The sequence below is a fragment of the Etheostoma spectabile genome, chromosome 7 (assembly GCF_008692095.1).
Source record: "Etheostoma spectabile isolate EspeVRDwgs_2016 chromosome 7, UIUC_Espe_1.0, whole genome shotgun sequence".
NCBI classification, from domain to species: Eukaryota; Metazoa; Chordata; class Actinopteri; order Perciformes; family Percidae; genus Etheostoma; species Etheostoma spectabile.
The window spans coordinates 245,953-261,122 of NC_045739.1; positions in this window are offsets into that span (position 1 = coordinate 245,953).

The following is a 15,170-nucleotide window of genomic DNA, read 5'->3' on the forward strand; positions in this document are numbered from 1 at the left end:
CTTACATGTTATCTAAATTCACTAACCAATAGAATGCCCGTTGTAGTGTTGACCAATGAAAGGTTCGGGACTGTAGATGATGAAATCACAAATTTTCTGGCATTTACGTTGAAAAAACGTTGATATTAGACTGTTAAACTGCCTCGCCCCATTTTGCTTGGGAACGATGCTCCTTTTGAGACCAATCACAACCAATTACCCAGTTTACCTGTGGAATGTTCCAAACAGGTGTTTGGGGGGTTGTCTGATTCTGAGCTGACCCACAGTAAAAGTTGCAATTAAAACTTTATCTTTTACTTTGGAAACAGCAGTCAAATAAAACATCTCACTTCCATTGTGTAGGTATATATTACATAGTTAGTACCTATCAATTTATCATTGGGTTTTCTGCTGAGACAAACGTTTAGCACAGTCCTGGTCCAACTGAGTGTCCAAGTGGACAGACTGTCATTTACGAGGAGTGGGATAAGGAGAAGGATATTATAGTATTTTTTGTATGCATTCATTATTTGCTTTTAGATCATCCTTATTTAAAACAGGTCAGCCTTAACAGGGACACTCTTTACCCAAATACACCTTTACAGTTGCATGCAGCCGTGAACTGTGTGCAAAAAATCACAAACCTCTCATTTAAGAACTAAACACTATCCATTCCCAGGCCCGTGTCATCAGCTGCCGTTGTTTTGAAAAAGGAAGTGTTTAGATGTGAAGTGGGATAACGAGGTCCTTCATTTGAGCTATTCATTTTCTACAAAACTTGCACCAGTTTTTTTTTCTGTTCTAACTCTAACCAGCTTTCCAGAAATTAAGAACACTCATTGATCAAATGCAAACTCCGTTGTTTTGAGTTTTGAGTTATTGTCCCACAATGCAAATGCTGGAGCGGCTCACAGCTGAAAAACATTTAAACAGATTGTTGACAGTGATGAAACACCAAGAGGATCTCACAAAACAAAAGTGTTGCATCTCCTGCATCTTGTTTCTCTGTACAGCTTTTTAAAGTTTGATACTGGTGATAGCTTTCGTTAAATCCCAGTTGATTGACGACCGCCAGCGCAACTGTATTTCCTGTCAAAACACCAAAGTGTACTTGTTTCCTGTATGCTTATCAGCTCTGTACGTCCTCGACCCCTGCGTCCCATCCACTACTGTTGACCCGCCATTTGTTAAAACACACAAACTCAATCTTCAGAAAAGCACTAACTAAAACCTAGTCCTTTTTCCCACTTTCCAGAGGTGGCAGCTGTTCCCAGTGCGGTCAGGGGGGAGAAAGTGATTTAAAGGTGAAATGGGATAATGATGATGTTCATTCTAGTCATTTCTGAGGCACAAAAACATCCTCATTTAAATCAGGACAGACGGCCTGTGATTAAAACATGGCTGATGAAGCCAACGGGCTGAGGGCAATTATAATTATGGTGCTATTGCTGGCAGGATTTGACACAGCTGTTGGTGTCTCTGGTGTTAAAGGAAACAATACTGACTGAAGCATTTCAACTTCAACTTCATTTTTGATTTCCATTAGGTTGCTTCCTCTTCAAAGGGTAATTTAGGGTTTTCAACCTGGACCCTGTCTTACCATGTGTTTGTTGTAATCTTTGACATGGTCCAGTATTGAGCGGGAACACGGAACCGGGAACCACACACACAGATGGAATCTAACCCTTTTCACTAAAAAAGCTTTTTTGCCACTGACAGGCTCAGATTATTATTCTTTAAAAGGTTCTGACATTATAATTCAACAGAAGTTAACTTACAGAGTAGATAAAGATGGATGACGCACCTTCCCTGTACAAAAGTGAAGCCAAATTCTCTGATAAGGGCACCGCCATCTTGTGATATGGACACCAGAGTCTGTGCAGTAGTGATTGGGCGGTATCGTGTCCTGCTCATAACCCACCACGCTGTCAATCCTGGCGTCCACCCTTTTTCATAGCCTCAATAATTAATAAGACATCCGCTAACATGGATGGGGCGGGATTTACAAGACTGCAGCCAGCCAATCAGGTGGCCATTAAGATGGTTGGCTTAACTTCACTTTAAACAGTCTTTGCAGAACCCCTGGTCTCACTGTGGTTCAAACAGAACACAGAAGAAGAAGTGGAGCGATTCCATACAAAGAAAATGTAAGGACGTGAATTTGATGATGCAAAGACGTGTCATGTCAACTATTAATACAGTATATTTAAAGAACATAATTATCACAAAATGCTTTACAACCAAGGCAGAGGATATATTCTACTTTTACTCCACTGTATTAATCTGATAGTCAAGTTACTATGCTTACACATTAAGATGTTTGCACACAAAACACACAGTTTATAATCTGATGTTTTATTACAAATTGAACCACGCAGTCCAGCTAAATGATCAGACTATTAAACACAACTGTTTGGATCCTCCATATTTTGCAAAATGGGAGGATTTTTTTTAACTTCAATACTTTAAGTACATTTCCTGATGATACACACATATTTTACTCCAGACATTTTCAATGCAGGACTTTTACATGTAACAGTGTATCCTCTTCAGATACACTTGAAATATGATTTTCTTTCGCCTAATTTTTACCCCTAAAACATGCTGCAGTTTCCACATGCTTTGGTCACTGGGATGACCTGAGGTCATTGTGAAGTTAACACTTCAGTTGGTGTTTCTAGTGGCGTGGTGACACCAGGCCTTACTGACACAGAGCTACACAGGTTAGAACACAGAATCTCTATTTCCGTCCAAGTAAATCATCTGAAAAATTATAAAAAGCACTACTGTAAGCATATACATGGGCTACACTAAATAGTACCCTAGCCACATGTCAACTTAGAACAGAAAAAATCCAGAAGAAAATGAATTATAAAATGGATTTTTATGAATGTATTTCTACAGATATGTCTGTGCGTTTGTCTCATTTCTTATTTCTAAAAAAGCCCAAAAAGTGCTAAATACAAACTTCTGAAATACAAAAACACATCTACATGATCACAACATGCCTAAAAGAAGTACAAACATAGATTATAGGAAAAGTAATCATAATTGATGAAATGGTGAAATGCCATAAGACGCCTTATTTTGCAATGAAAGGGCTGGAGTCATCACAGGGATAGTTTTTTCTGGCCATATTTGATATCAATCAACTCGTCTTCTGATTGGCTACACAGGGATGCCAGTTTTATGACCTCTTTTTCTGACTGGTGGGATATGCTGTCAGTTTTTCCCACGTGGGCCCAATGGGGACTGTGAGATTTTATTGGCTTACCTTGGGAATATCTTGAGAAATACTGATGCTATTGGCTGAGAACAAAGTTCATTGGAAACTGCAGAAGCCACAGATTCTGACGGTGTGCGGAGTGAGAATGTAGCGTGCACACGGAAAAAGATACACACGATCAAAACTGAGAAATGATGCACTATCTAGATTTCTCTACGTCGAAACTTGGCCAGAAACTACAAGATTGTGAGGGGACCAGATAATTATGGATTACAAGGCTTGGATATTCTATTACCTTGGCATGTTGACGAAGTAGGAAACCCACGTTTACGGCGATCTTTCACCGCTGTGGATAAAGACGTGATTATAACCGCTGTAACCTTATGCTTTGTGCGGGGGCTTGATGGAATCACAAGACTTTAAGCTTTCTAATGATGTGCTGCATGACCGAGTTGGTGACGATTTAATGCTTGCAATTCATGAATGAAAACACATTGTGGAAAAACAGGTACCGTTTGAGGAACCGTGCCGTCAGAGAGGGTATTTTTACTGTGTGATATTAATACTTTTACTAAAGTAAGGGATCTGAATACTTCTTCCACCACTGGTCAAACGGTAAAAAGCAGCTTGAAACTCAAAGTAAGCGGGTCTTTAAATGACATTTAAAATATGTTGCACTCTTTGCGCTATTGCCTCTATATTGTTTCTGTTTAGAGTATGTATATATTAGTGCATATATTGTTTGGTTATTTTGTATGTGTAAGCGCATTGTGAGCAACAATGTTCCAAGGAAAAAATCCTCCTATGTGTCCTCGTATCTGGCAAATAAAGCTGATTCTGATTCTTAGTTGTCGATGGGTTGAAAATGTTACTCGAGCAAAACAATTGTGCACGTTCCAGGGTTTTATGAACCTGCTTCAGAAAGTCCGGGTGCCCAGATAGCTCAGTTGGTAGATATATGGAGGTGTACTCCACGATGCAGTGGGTTCAACTCTGACCTGCGGCCCTTTGCTGCATGTCATTCCCCCTCTCTCTCCCCTTTCATGTCTTCAGCTGTCCTGTCTAAAATAAAGGCTGAAAATGCCCACAAAAAATAATAAAGTCCTTTGTCTATTGAGCTGTCCAGGGTTCTGGGTTTGTTTCGAGTCGCCTGTCGCTTGGATGTGATTTGGACGTGAAGTGGGATAGTGTTCTGGACAGGAGGCAGCGAGAGGCAGATTATTGAATCCTCAGCAGTGTGGTTTGAGAACTGAAGCTCAGCAGAGCCTCCAGCAGGGATGGCAGGAATGCAGTGAGTCCCACGTCTCTTGGCAGACGCTTTTTGTTTTTCATTTAATTGTTCGGTTTTGTTTGGTGGATGAAGTCAGTCGGTGAAGTGTATCCCATAGTTTCCACAGTGTGGTAGGTCCCCTTAAAAGGACCTCAAAAGGATTACTGAGGTGTCTTTGCATGCTTGACCTAATTTAATACTAATTATATGTGCTTTGAATTACTGCCTGCCCTTTTCCAAAGCATACAGTAAGTTTTTATTTTTATTTCCTCCCTTCCAGGCAGCCTGCGGTTTCAGTTCATTTCTATAAAAATCAATTTGTAGAGACTCCAAGCTTTCTGCAGACAGCTAACCCCTCACAGTCAGCAGGAATGGATCTTTTTTCTTCACTTACAGTCTGACAGGAAGCTCCATCATATAAGGTATGAAGGAAATGTCCATGTTGGCCTTCACCACAATAGTTTGAAATGCAAAGGTAACGCTTTCTATGAGGCCTGTCTCTGTAATGCGTTATAAACATGGTTATAATGTGTTACCTGCTCATAATTCTCTATAAGTATAGTTATAAGCACATATGAATACAAGTATAATCACACATTATGTAGCATTTTTATTTTATTGACTTAGGACAAGGTTCTGAATACTCTATAATTGCCGGTCACTTTAATGATAAAGTAATGAATGAATGAATTCACCAACTCAATTCATCAACATTCAAGAGCAATATGTCTTTTAACCACTTTGATGAGAATATGTCTGTAATATAGCTGGAATTTGGCTTTAACAAAGTGTTAACTGTCATGGATTAGCGATCTCATTGGACTGTTACGTCTCAGTCCGTCAATCATTTTCAAGGTGTCTCTGTGTGTAAGTATCCTTTGTGACTGAATATTTGTCCTGCTATGAACTGCTATGTCCTGCTACGCTTAAACTTCTTCGACTACTATTTCTAGTCATTGTTTAGTTTATTGTGACTGTTATTGCTACGGTTCATCACCCCCCCACCGGCCCCGTCAGACACCGCCCACCAAGAGCCTGGGTCCGTCCCAGGTTTCTCCCTAAAAGGAAATTTTTCTTTTCCACTGTCACACTAAATGCTGGGTCTTTAGGGAATTACTAGAATTGTTGGGTCTTTGTAAATTATAGAGTGTGGCCTGGATCTACTCTTTCTGTAAAGTGTCTTAAGATTATTCTTGTTATGAATTGATACTATAAATAAACTTGAATTGAATTTAATGGAATATTGTCACAGCCCGGGTCTTAGACTGGGACAAAACGGGAGTGACACAGGTGTACTTTCTCACTCCCAACTCGTGTACTACAGACGCTTGGTCAGTGTGTCTCGGGGTCACATACCGACACATAAAGCCCCCTCTAGCGGCTGAAGGGAACGCACCGGGCGGACCAGCAGCTCGAACGCGGCGCTTTAAGATGACGTAGTATTACGTAAGAGAGACAACGGCTGCGAGTAGTATGAAAGACGAAATGCCACACAGGGAGGCCGGTTGAGTGGGCGGACGGGTCAAATGGGGTTCATGTCCCATTCTTGTTCCAGGTGTCACATACATTTTGTAAACCCCACCCACCATCTTTTCCTAAAACTAACTGTCCTGTTCTGGTGCCGCATGTCAGTAAAACATATATCCTGACCCCAGAGTCCCGACCAAGCGTATCTAAATATGATGCTAAAGGACATTAACCCTTTTGTGTCAATACCAAACACCAAAGGCACCTGACCAAGCGTCCCATTTTGACACAATGGGAGTTAGAATGTGTTTAAAACCAGAGCAGTAGGGCTACCACAAGACAGAGAGTCCTTTACATGAATAAAAAATAAGAATAAGATAAGATATTATACATTTTATGGTTCCAAAAGGAAATTTCTCTTGGGAAAAGAAATGCTAAAACAGCAGCATACAGAACAATATAATACATGACAGTACATGTACACATCAAGGAAAATAAAATAGACATTATCCACTTGGTGAAGAAGAGAGACACAGGCCTTGACATAGCAGAGTATTAGAGTATTGCACACATGCAAATTTGGTGAAATAAATTAAAAAGGAAATTACACGAGGTGCAAAAAATTGCACAAAAAAGGGTGAAAGAAATTGTACAGTGGTGTCTCCATTCGGAAGATGAAGACATGAAAAATGAAAAAGTAGGCTGTCTACAACAACATTGTGACGAAAAAAAGGAATAGAAACACACAGTCGTACTGTACATATAAACTACAGATTCCTAAAAGGAGAGACACACTGAAAGGAGAATAAGAGAAAAATAGGAAAGGAAGAATATATATATATATATATATATAGTAAGGAAGTGACGATGGAGAGAACGAGAAAGGGATGAAAGTGAGAGAGTGGGAGAGTGACAGTGAATAAACTCAGAGCCTCCAGTTTAGTCAGCCACAGAAGTTGGGAAAGTATTCTGTGGTCGCTTCAACTATTCAGAAAATGTTAAAGATGGAGGGAGGGGATCACTAACTGCAGAGAGAGAGAGAGAGAGTGTGTGTGTGTGTGTGTGTGTGTGTGTGTGTGTGTGTGTGTGTGTGTGTGTGTGTAGTTTAAGTACATGCTGAAGTCTCTGTGTGTGAATGTAAGCCCATGCACTTCTAGGTGATCTGTACAAGTATACAATGTGTTCCTGTGTGGGGGGGGATGTGTAAGTGTGTCGAGGGGTTATAAAAAGTGTGTGTGTGTTGGTGGTCATGTATGTTTACTGGATGTGTGTCTGTGTGTAAAACAGTCAAGTAACTCTCAGATTGCTGCTCACATGCAGGGCCGTGTGTGTGTCAATGGAGAGAAGCTAAAGCCCCGCCCCCAACGCTACGTAGCATAATTACACGTGTGACATCAGCATGCACTGGTGTCAGGATTGATGAGAGATTTTCATAAAATAAAAAAGTGTACAAATTATTACATTCCTGAACTGTTGTTGGAAGCAATTCTGGAGCAATTTAACGTAACTTGTTGAAGAATGAATAATTAATAACAATGTTTTCTTCCTGTAATTAGCCCCGGCTACACAAGCAGCAGCATGGGCTTACAGCCTTTTTGCCCTGGGCTTTACCTCTCAGGCAGCATACAAGTAGAGGTCTTCACCAGTCTGATAACGGATAACCTACTTAAATATGATACGATGGAGACATGACAAATTGTTAGAAAAATGATGACAAACAAAGAATCACTGGAGTCACTTTAGTCCAGTGATCTCCACTGTAGGATCCCGTCACCCTTCCTCCACACCGGCAGAATCCCGGCCTCTGCTGATTAACAATTCAATCGGAAGTCTTTTCAACAAGAGTCCTTGACTCCCCCCGTTCCAAACCGTGGATAAGGAAGGGATGTTGGGATCCGACTCGAAGGACCAAGCTGTTAGAAAAAAAAACTTTACCAAAAGACAACAAAGAATCACTGGAGTCACTTTAACAAAGTTTTTTGCGCAAGGAGACAATCAACTCCGTATTCTTCACTTTATACATTGAAACCCCCATCTTCCCCCCCCCCACTATCTCAAAGGTAATTAAAACTCCACCTGAAACAGTGAATGGGAGTAAGACAGTCATGAGAGTGAAGGATGGAAGTCTAGCCAAGTTCTTGGATAGCTGGGAATTTTATGGGCGCTTCAGACAAAGATGGTTATTATAAGCCAGTAAAAGTTCAGAGATATTCAGTTTTATAGTTACATTTTTAACACAAATGCATCCCCTTGGTACCCCCATGTTCCAAAAAACGCCCCCAAAAGGCCCCTTTAAAACAAGGGTACCTAGGGTACCTTCAATAGGGAGAAAATTATGAAGATTCTCTAAAGCAGGGGTCATCAACCTTTTGAATATGAAGTGCCATTTAAATAGATCCAGCATCTACGGAGCCCACTCAGGCCACATTTACATAGCTACGTTTTGGTTTAAGAAAGAATATCTGTTGCTCGTTTCCACCTCTCGTTCACACTGCTCTGGCGTTTCCCAGCCCCTGTATCTCAGACATTTGGAAACACTTCGGACCCGTTTTGGTTTGGATATGTGCGGCGTTGTGTTGCAGTCTCAACGGCCGCAGATGGAGATCTTTGGCAACACCGCCAATGTTTCGCCGCCTTAATTGGGTCCCAGCATCTCGTTCTTATGCCCAGTATATGAAAGATTGAGGTGAGATATGAGGTTTGGGCGTGTTAGTTAGACCTGGCTTTTTGACTTTTCTGGCAAGTGAACAGGTCCATAACGAGAGAGGTGTAACGGTGACGATATGTCCAGTCAGCGGATTAGTTTTCAGAAAGTTTCAGAGGCTGGAGGACAGTGTGGACAGAGAGAATGAGACATATATTTTAATGTGGACATGATCATGCAATGGACCCTGTCGTTTGCTTATCCCTCACACACACACACACACACACACACACACACACACACACACACACACACACACACACACACACATACATATGTAAGGTCAAACGCTTATCAGCAGCGCAGACAGACAAGCAGTCAGAAAACAGCTGATGGTGCGTTCAGTGTGCAGAGGAAAACAAACAGAGACAAACAAAAGGCACACAGAAAAACAAAAACACATCCCTGTGTGTATGTGTGTGTGGGGGGGGGGGTGTAGCATGCGTGTGCGCATCAACAATGTCCACTGCGTCCCATTGTCCAGCTGCACTTAAGTCCATACACAATGTAAACAAGTCGACACACGTGTAAAACGTGCTGTGCTCACTTATACACACAGCAGATAGCAATCTATAGTGTGTGTGTGTGTGTTTGTGTGTGTGTGTTCTAGATGGAGGGCAGTTTCTGGGAATTGTGCTGCTGCCAGTTGGGAGATGCTGAGAGCAGCAGGAAGGTGGAACGATTGTGTGTGTGTCTGTGTGTGTTTTCACTTGTTACACTGATGAAGATTAGAGGGTCTTTTCAACACTCAACATCACGCACACAGACACAAAGCCATGCATACACCCTGGGCTGACCTATATCCAACTTTACACACACACACACACACACACACACACACACACACACACACGATAATGAGGGCAGGCATGCTGAAAGAAGGACAAAGCCCGTTACATCATGACTTTGTTGATGTAAAGTGACAGAGACCCATTTAATTTACTCTTTGGACCCGCTGGGTGCCAACCTGTTGCATTATATGATTCATTTAACCGTAGCAGAAGTGTATGCATTAAAGAAATAACTACAGTTGAATAGAAGTTGGGCTTTGAGATTGAAAGTTTACTATTGACATGTCCACCGGTTGCCTTGCAACCTCACAGTAACAGAGAGTGATCAATATTCTCATCCAAGTACATCTGAGTATTTCCCTAAATGTTGATCCTAGGTTTGAAAAAAAAGACAGACTGACTGACAGACAGGCTGACTGACAGACTGACTGACAGACAGGCTGACTGACAGACTGACTGACAGACAGGCTGACTGACAGACTGACAGACAGACAGGCTGACTGACTGAGTGGCAGACAGACATTTCAAACTCCCATCAGTCCTTTTGAGAGGATGCGGGGGTGGATGTGTGGGGGACACAGGGACAGGAAGAAGACGCAGGGAGCCAACACTTTCTCAGTTTCACACCACTGCAGACCTACTGCTATTCTTCTGTCTTTAATCCCAGAGGAGCAACAACACACACACACACACACACACACGGCATGGTAAAACAATACATGACACATGAAGACACACGCACAGCAGGAATGACGCCTCAACTAAAACAGCAGTAAATAAAGAAGTTCTGATTTTATTACGTATAATAAACATAAATATTTAACACTTTCTTTCACTTGCAATTTTCTTTTTTTACTCATTGTTGCCAGTTTATTTTTGATACTCTTGTACATTATGGTTTTCCCTTTTAAGAAGGACAATACTAACGCCACGGAGCCCTTCTGCAGATCACACTCAGTGTCTTTCAAACGATCCGGAACGCGTCAAAGACAATGAAAAAAATATTACTGGGAACCGAGCTATCGGCCAGTTCTGAACGTGCATTTCAAATGAGAAAATACAAAACTGAAAATTTACAATAAATGCAAGGAAATAGGAGGGACAATTATATCATATAATCTTCATAAGCATTGTGTGTGTGAGAGGGGTAGCGGGTGTTAGAGGGACGTGTGTGTGTGAGAATTTTAAGAGTGTTTTATGATGTGTATGTGTGTGGGAAGGCATTGGCAGCCTCACTCCCACACCCGCTACCACACACACACACACACACACACACACACACACACACACACACACACACACACACACACACACACAGTCCTGCAGTGACCTGGCCAAGAGGGAATCCCACACTCACGCAAACACTCTACACAGCGCGGTCTTCATTCATAAGGACAAACCCTTTCACAATAAAAGAGGTCAAACTCAGCAATATTTTAATAAATAGCAAAGATTAGAGAAAAGTTAACATTTTCAAATTGTTTCTTCTAACTCTCCCAATATCGTCTCACGACCCCTCAGATTTAGATTGGGACCCCTTGGAGGGACTCGACCCCTAGCTTGTGATTGGCCAGACTTAAATACTGAACTACTGAACTATATATAAAGTATTTAAAACTAGCTTCACCTCGACAGTAAAATGCATTAACAGTCAAATGCTGTCGGCATATTGACAATAATAACTAATTAAACATGTAAATGTATATAGGAATACTTTCATGTATTATGACAGATATGTCACAGGGGCCATTTATCTACAGAATTTTACTTTTTATACTGTTTTTCTGATATTACTTCTTAAAGACTCTCTAAAGTATCTGAGAACCTCTTTAACTACTGAAGAGTAGTAGGGTAACAATAAGCAAAACAGAGATGGTCTTCGCACAAAAAACGACTATGTATGTCGTTTGTACAAGCAGCGATTTCGACCCATATTTAGGGTGTATTGTCCCTCTATCGGCCGCAGTCATGATGACTGGAGCAAAGCCGGAAGTATAAAAGTGCTGGACTCAACGTAGCAGGTAGGTTGGGGGTGGTGGATGGGTCAAGCAAAGTTTTTTATTTTTTTTACTTCAGGAAACAAACAGAACTACATCCTGTTCTGTGTCAGGTGTGTAACCGGAAGGAAAGTAATTGAACAAATACCGATCTTACTTACATATTCATATAGGGTCATTAGAAGTTGCTTCACTTTGTTGTTGCACTGTTGCTTGCTCTGGAGGAAACTATTCGAACTGTTGGGTCCTTGTAAATTCTGGAATATGGTCTAGACCTGCTCTATCTGTAAAGGGTCTCCAGATAACTCTTGGTATGAATTGATACTATAAATAAAATTGAATTGAAGTGAACTTGTTTTAGCGATTCTGACTTGGAATCTAGTTCCATGCAACCATGCTTGCTTTAATTGTGTTCTGGCTTTAGGAACTGTGTATAGACCACTGGGGTGGGGGGGGGGGGGGGGGGGGGGGGGGGGGGGGGGTACGTGTGTTTGTTCTAGTTGAATGTGAATTGGCTATACGTTGGCGCCCATGCAGGCGGGAAAGAACTGGATGTGTGCCCAACCTGTGCCACACAGGACCGACCCACGGCCTCATTCTCTGTCCCGGGATAATGACTTCATCATCATCATCATCATCATCTTGTTCCTGACTTCCTGTCTCCTGGTGTGGACGCCTGGCTGGAACGTTGGCCCCCGGCCAGGAAACAAACAGCACATGTAAACTTAGCACAAAAAGTAAGGAAATTTGGGTTTGGTAGATTATTTCTCTGTGTTGACAATGCTTTTTGGTAATGAATCTTATACCGTTGGAAACTCGCTCATGAAACATGTGCCAGATCTTCTCTGCCAATGTCAAACAGCTTATTCTCCATGGACTCATTTGGTTTTGGTGGATTGGATGATTAAAGTTTGAAGAAACAAGACATATTAGCAATTTAACAATTTATTCATTTCATTCAGTCATGACTGAAAGAACCAGATCCAGGGTACAAGCACCCAAGATGGGTTTCCTCAGGAGGGGGGCTGGCGTCTCCCTTAGAGATAGGGTGAGACGCTCAGTCATCCGAGAGGAGCTCGGAGTACAGCCGCTGCTCCTTTGCGTTGAAAGGAGCCAAAGTGAACTGGGGGCCTCCCTAGGGAGGTGGTCCAGGCACGTCCAGCTGGGAGGAGACCTCAGGGAAGGCCCAAGACTAGGTGGAGGGATTGTATCTCCAACCTGGCCCGGGAATGCCTCGGGATCCCCCAATCGGGGCTGGTTGATGTGGCTTGGGAAAGGGAAGTTTGGGGTCCCCTCCTGGAGCTGCTCCCCCCTGGGCCCGATACCGGATACGCAGACAAAGATGGATGGATTACAATGCATTCATTTCACAAACAGAAACCTCAGTAGCATGTGGAACGGTCTGGCACCTCCTCCTCATGCTGGTCACACACTGCTGTGGGATGGCATCCCATTCTTCAACCAGCATGTGTGAGCCAACGTGGTCGTCATGGTCACCCTGGCACCAACAGCACGCCCAAGCTGATCCCACTAGGGTTCAGAGGGGTTGAGGTCAGGACTGCTGGCAGGCCATCCTCTCCACTCCTGCATTCTGGAGGTAGTCTCTGACAAACCTCGCCCTGTGGGAGCCAGCGCTGTCATCTTGGAGAATAGAGCTCGGTCCCAGACTGTGGAGATGTGGGATTGCAGATATACTAGTTGCAGAATCCCATCTCTACTGTATATCTCTCTGCAAATGATGACAAGCCTCGTTTTTCCAGTGAGTGAGGTGCCCCCCCACACCTTCTCACTGCCTATACCAAAAGGTGGTACTCTATCGGTGAAGCAAGTCACCGATAGAGTACCACCACAAGTCACTAGCAACAGCAAAATGATGTTTAATGGCAGAGAAATCAATTTTGGCAAATTTTTCCTTGGTTAAACCCACATGTTCAGCGCTGCAGCTCATCCCACGATATGCTGCTGCATGTCTTTTAACCCTTGTTCACTTTTTTGTGATCATTTGGTTAACAAGAAACACATTTCAGATATAGATATTTTAAAGGGGTCAAATTTGACCCAAGGACAACAGGAGGGTTAACTGGCACAAGCAAGTACGAGAAATTTCACCTATCTTAGCTTCACTCCACTGGCTGCCCGTCCATTTGAGGATTCATTTTAAAATTCTTTTATTTGCTTTTAAAGCTTTGAATGGCCTTGCCCCACCTTACCTCGCTGAGCTGCTGCACCCCCACACCCCCAGCTGATCTCTCAGGTCAGCTGACCAGCTGACGGTACCTAAATCTAGGCTTAAGCTCGGGGAGTCTAATGTGCCCCTGCACATTAGACCGGCCTGCTCTCTGTCTCATTTTAAAACTCTTCTTAACCCTCCTCTTTTCTTTGGCTTTTAACACCAGGCAGAGTGCTGATCTTATGTGTAAACTTGCATATTTTTACCGTATGCTGGCAGTGCATTTTAGTTATTTTGTTGCTTTTATCTTTATATTTGGTACCTCGTCTTTTTATTGTGCTTTTATTGTGTTATTTATTCTGTATTATCTGTGCTAAGTCTATACATACGTATGTTCACACTCGCATGCAACACTGAAATGTTGAAATAAATTCAATATGTTATCAAATGACAAAAGGAGTTATCTCTGGACACTTTACAGATAGAGTAGGTCCAGACCACACTCCATCATTTACAAAGACCCGATATTTTCCCATGAACAAGCATTTGGTGCGACAGTGGTGATTTTTAATGTTTTGAAAGCTGTCTCGTGCTTCCGCCCCTACATGCAATATACTTGTTGCACTTGTGGCAACAAGGATTATTTGTCATCATCAATTAGAGTAAATTGTAGTCACACTGTTGAACATTTAGTTCTCTCCGCCATCACTAAACCAGGTTTTCATGTGTGTATATGTGCAGCAATGTGTGTGAGTGAGCGCTCAGCTGCCCCCTCACACACGGGTTCTGAGAGAGAGAGAGAGAGAGAGAGAGAGAGAGAGAGAGAGAGAGATCTTTTTTTTGGGATTGGGAATAGTCAAACTGCATTGAAGACGAACGTTGTAAATCAAAACAAAATTGGAGTTATGATGAAATCATTATTGCTTTTATATAGCAACATTTCTTTCTCACCTCCAGGTGCTTTATGATGCTCCAGACTTTCATGATTTACCCCTGGGGCCCATTTAATACCGGGGTTCGGTACCCATCCCCACTAACTTGCCAGCACTTAGTCATAGGTGCGTGTACAATTACCACATCGGATATCATATTACTCCTGTTCAAAAACGATAAGAAACTGTCTGTTCTGACGAAGCCTCGGCAGACTCATTTACCGTCAGTGAGGAAGAAGAAGCCAACTCCACACATTACTCTCTGAAGGAAATAAGAATGGCTCCATCCATCCAACAGAGAGGACACTTCCTGTCTGAGGTCAGAACTAGCAGGGACTCCACAGATCTCGTGTAAGTAGAAAGAACGCTTCCTGGTGCCAAGGGTCAACATGAACTGCTACGGATCAAGGAGAGCGGGCACTTCCTGTTTCTGATGGTCAATAACTGAGACTCCAAAGATCCATTCAAGAGAGAGAAAGACTTCCTGGCGTCAGAGGTGACTTTCAATGAGTCCATAGATCACCAGAAGTGAGAACTTCCTGAATTCAGCCCTGTGAGCCAGTTTCATTGATCCAACACACACTGAACAAACACTTCCTGGATGCATAGATCTCCTGCAGGTAGAACAAACACT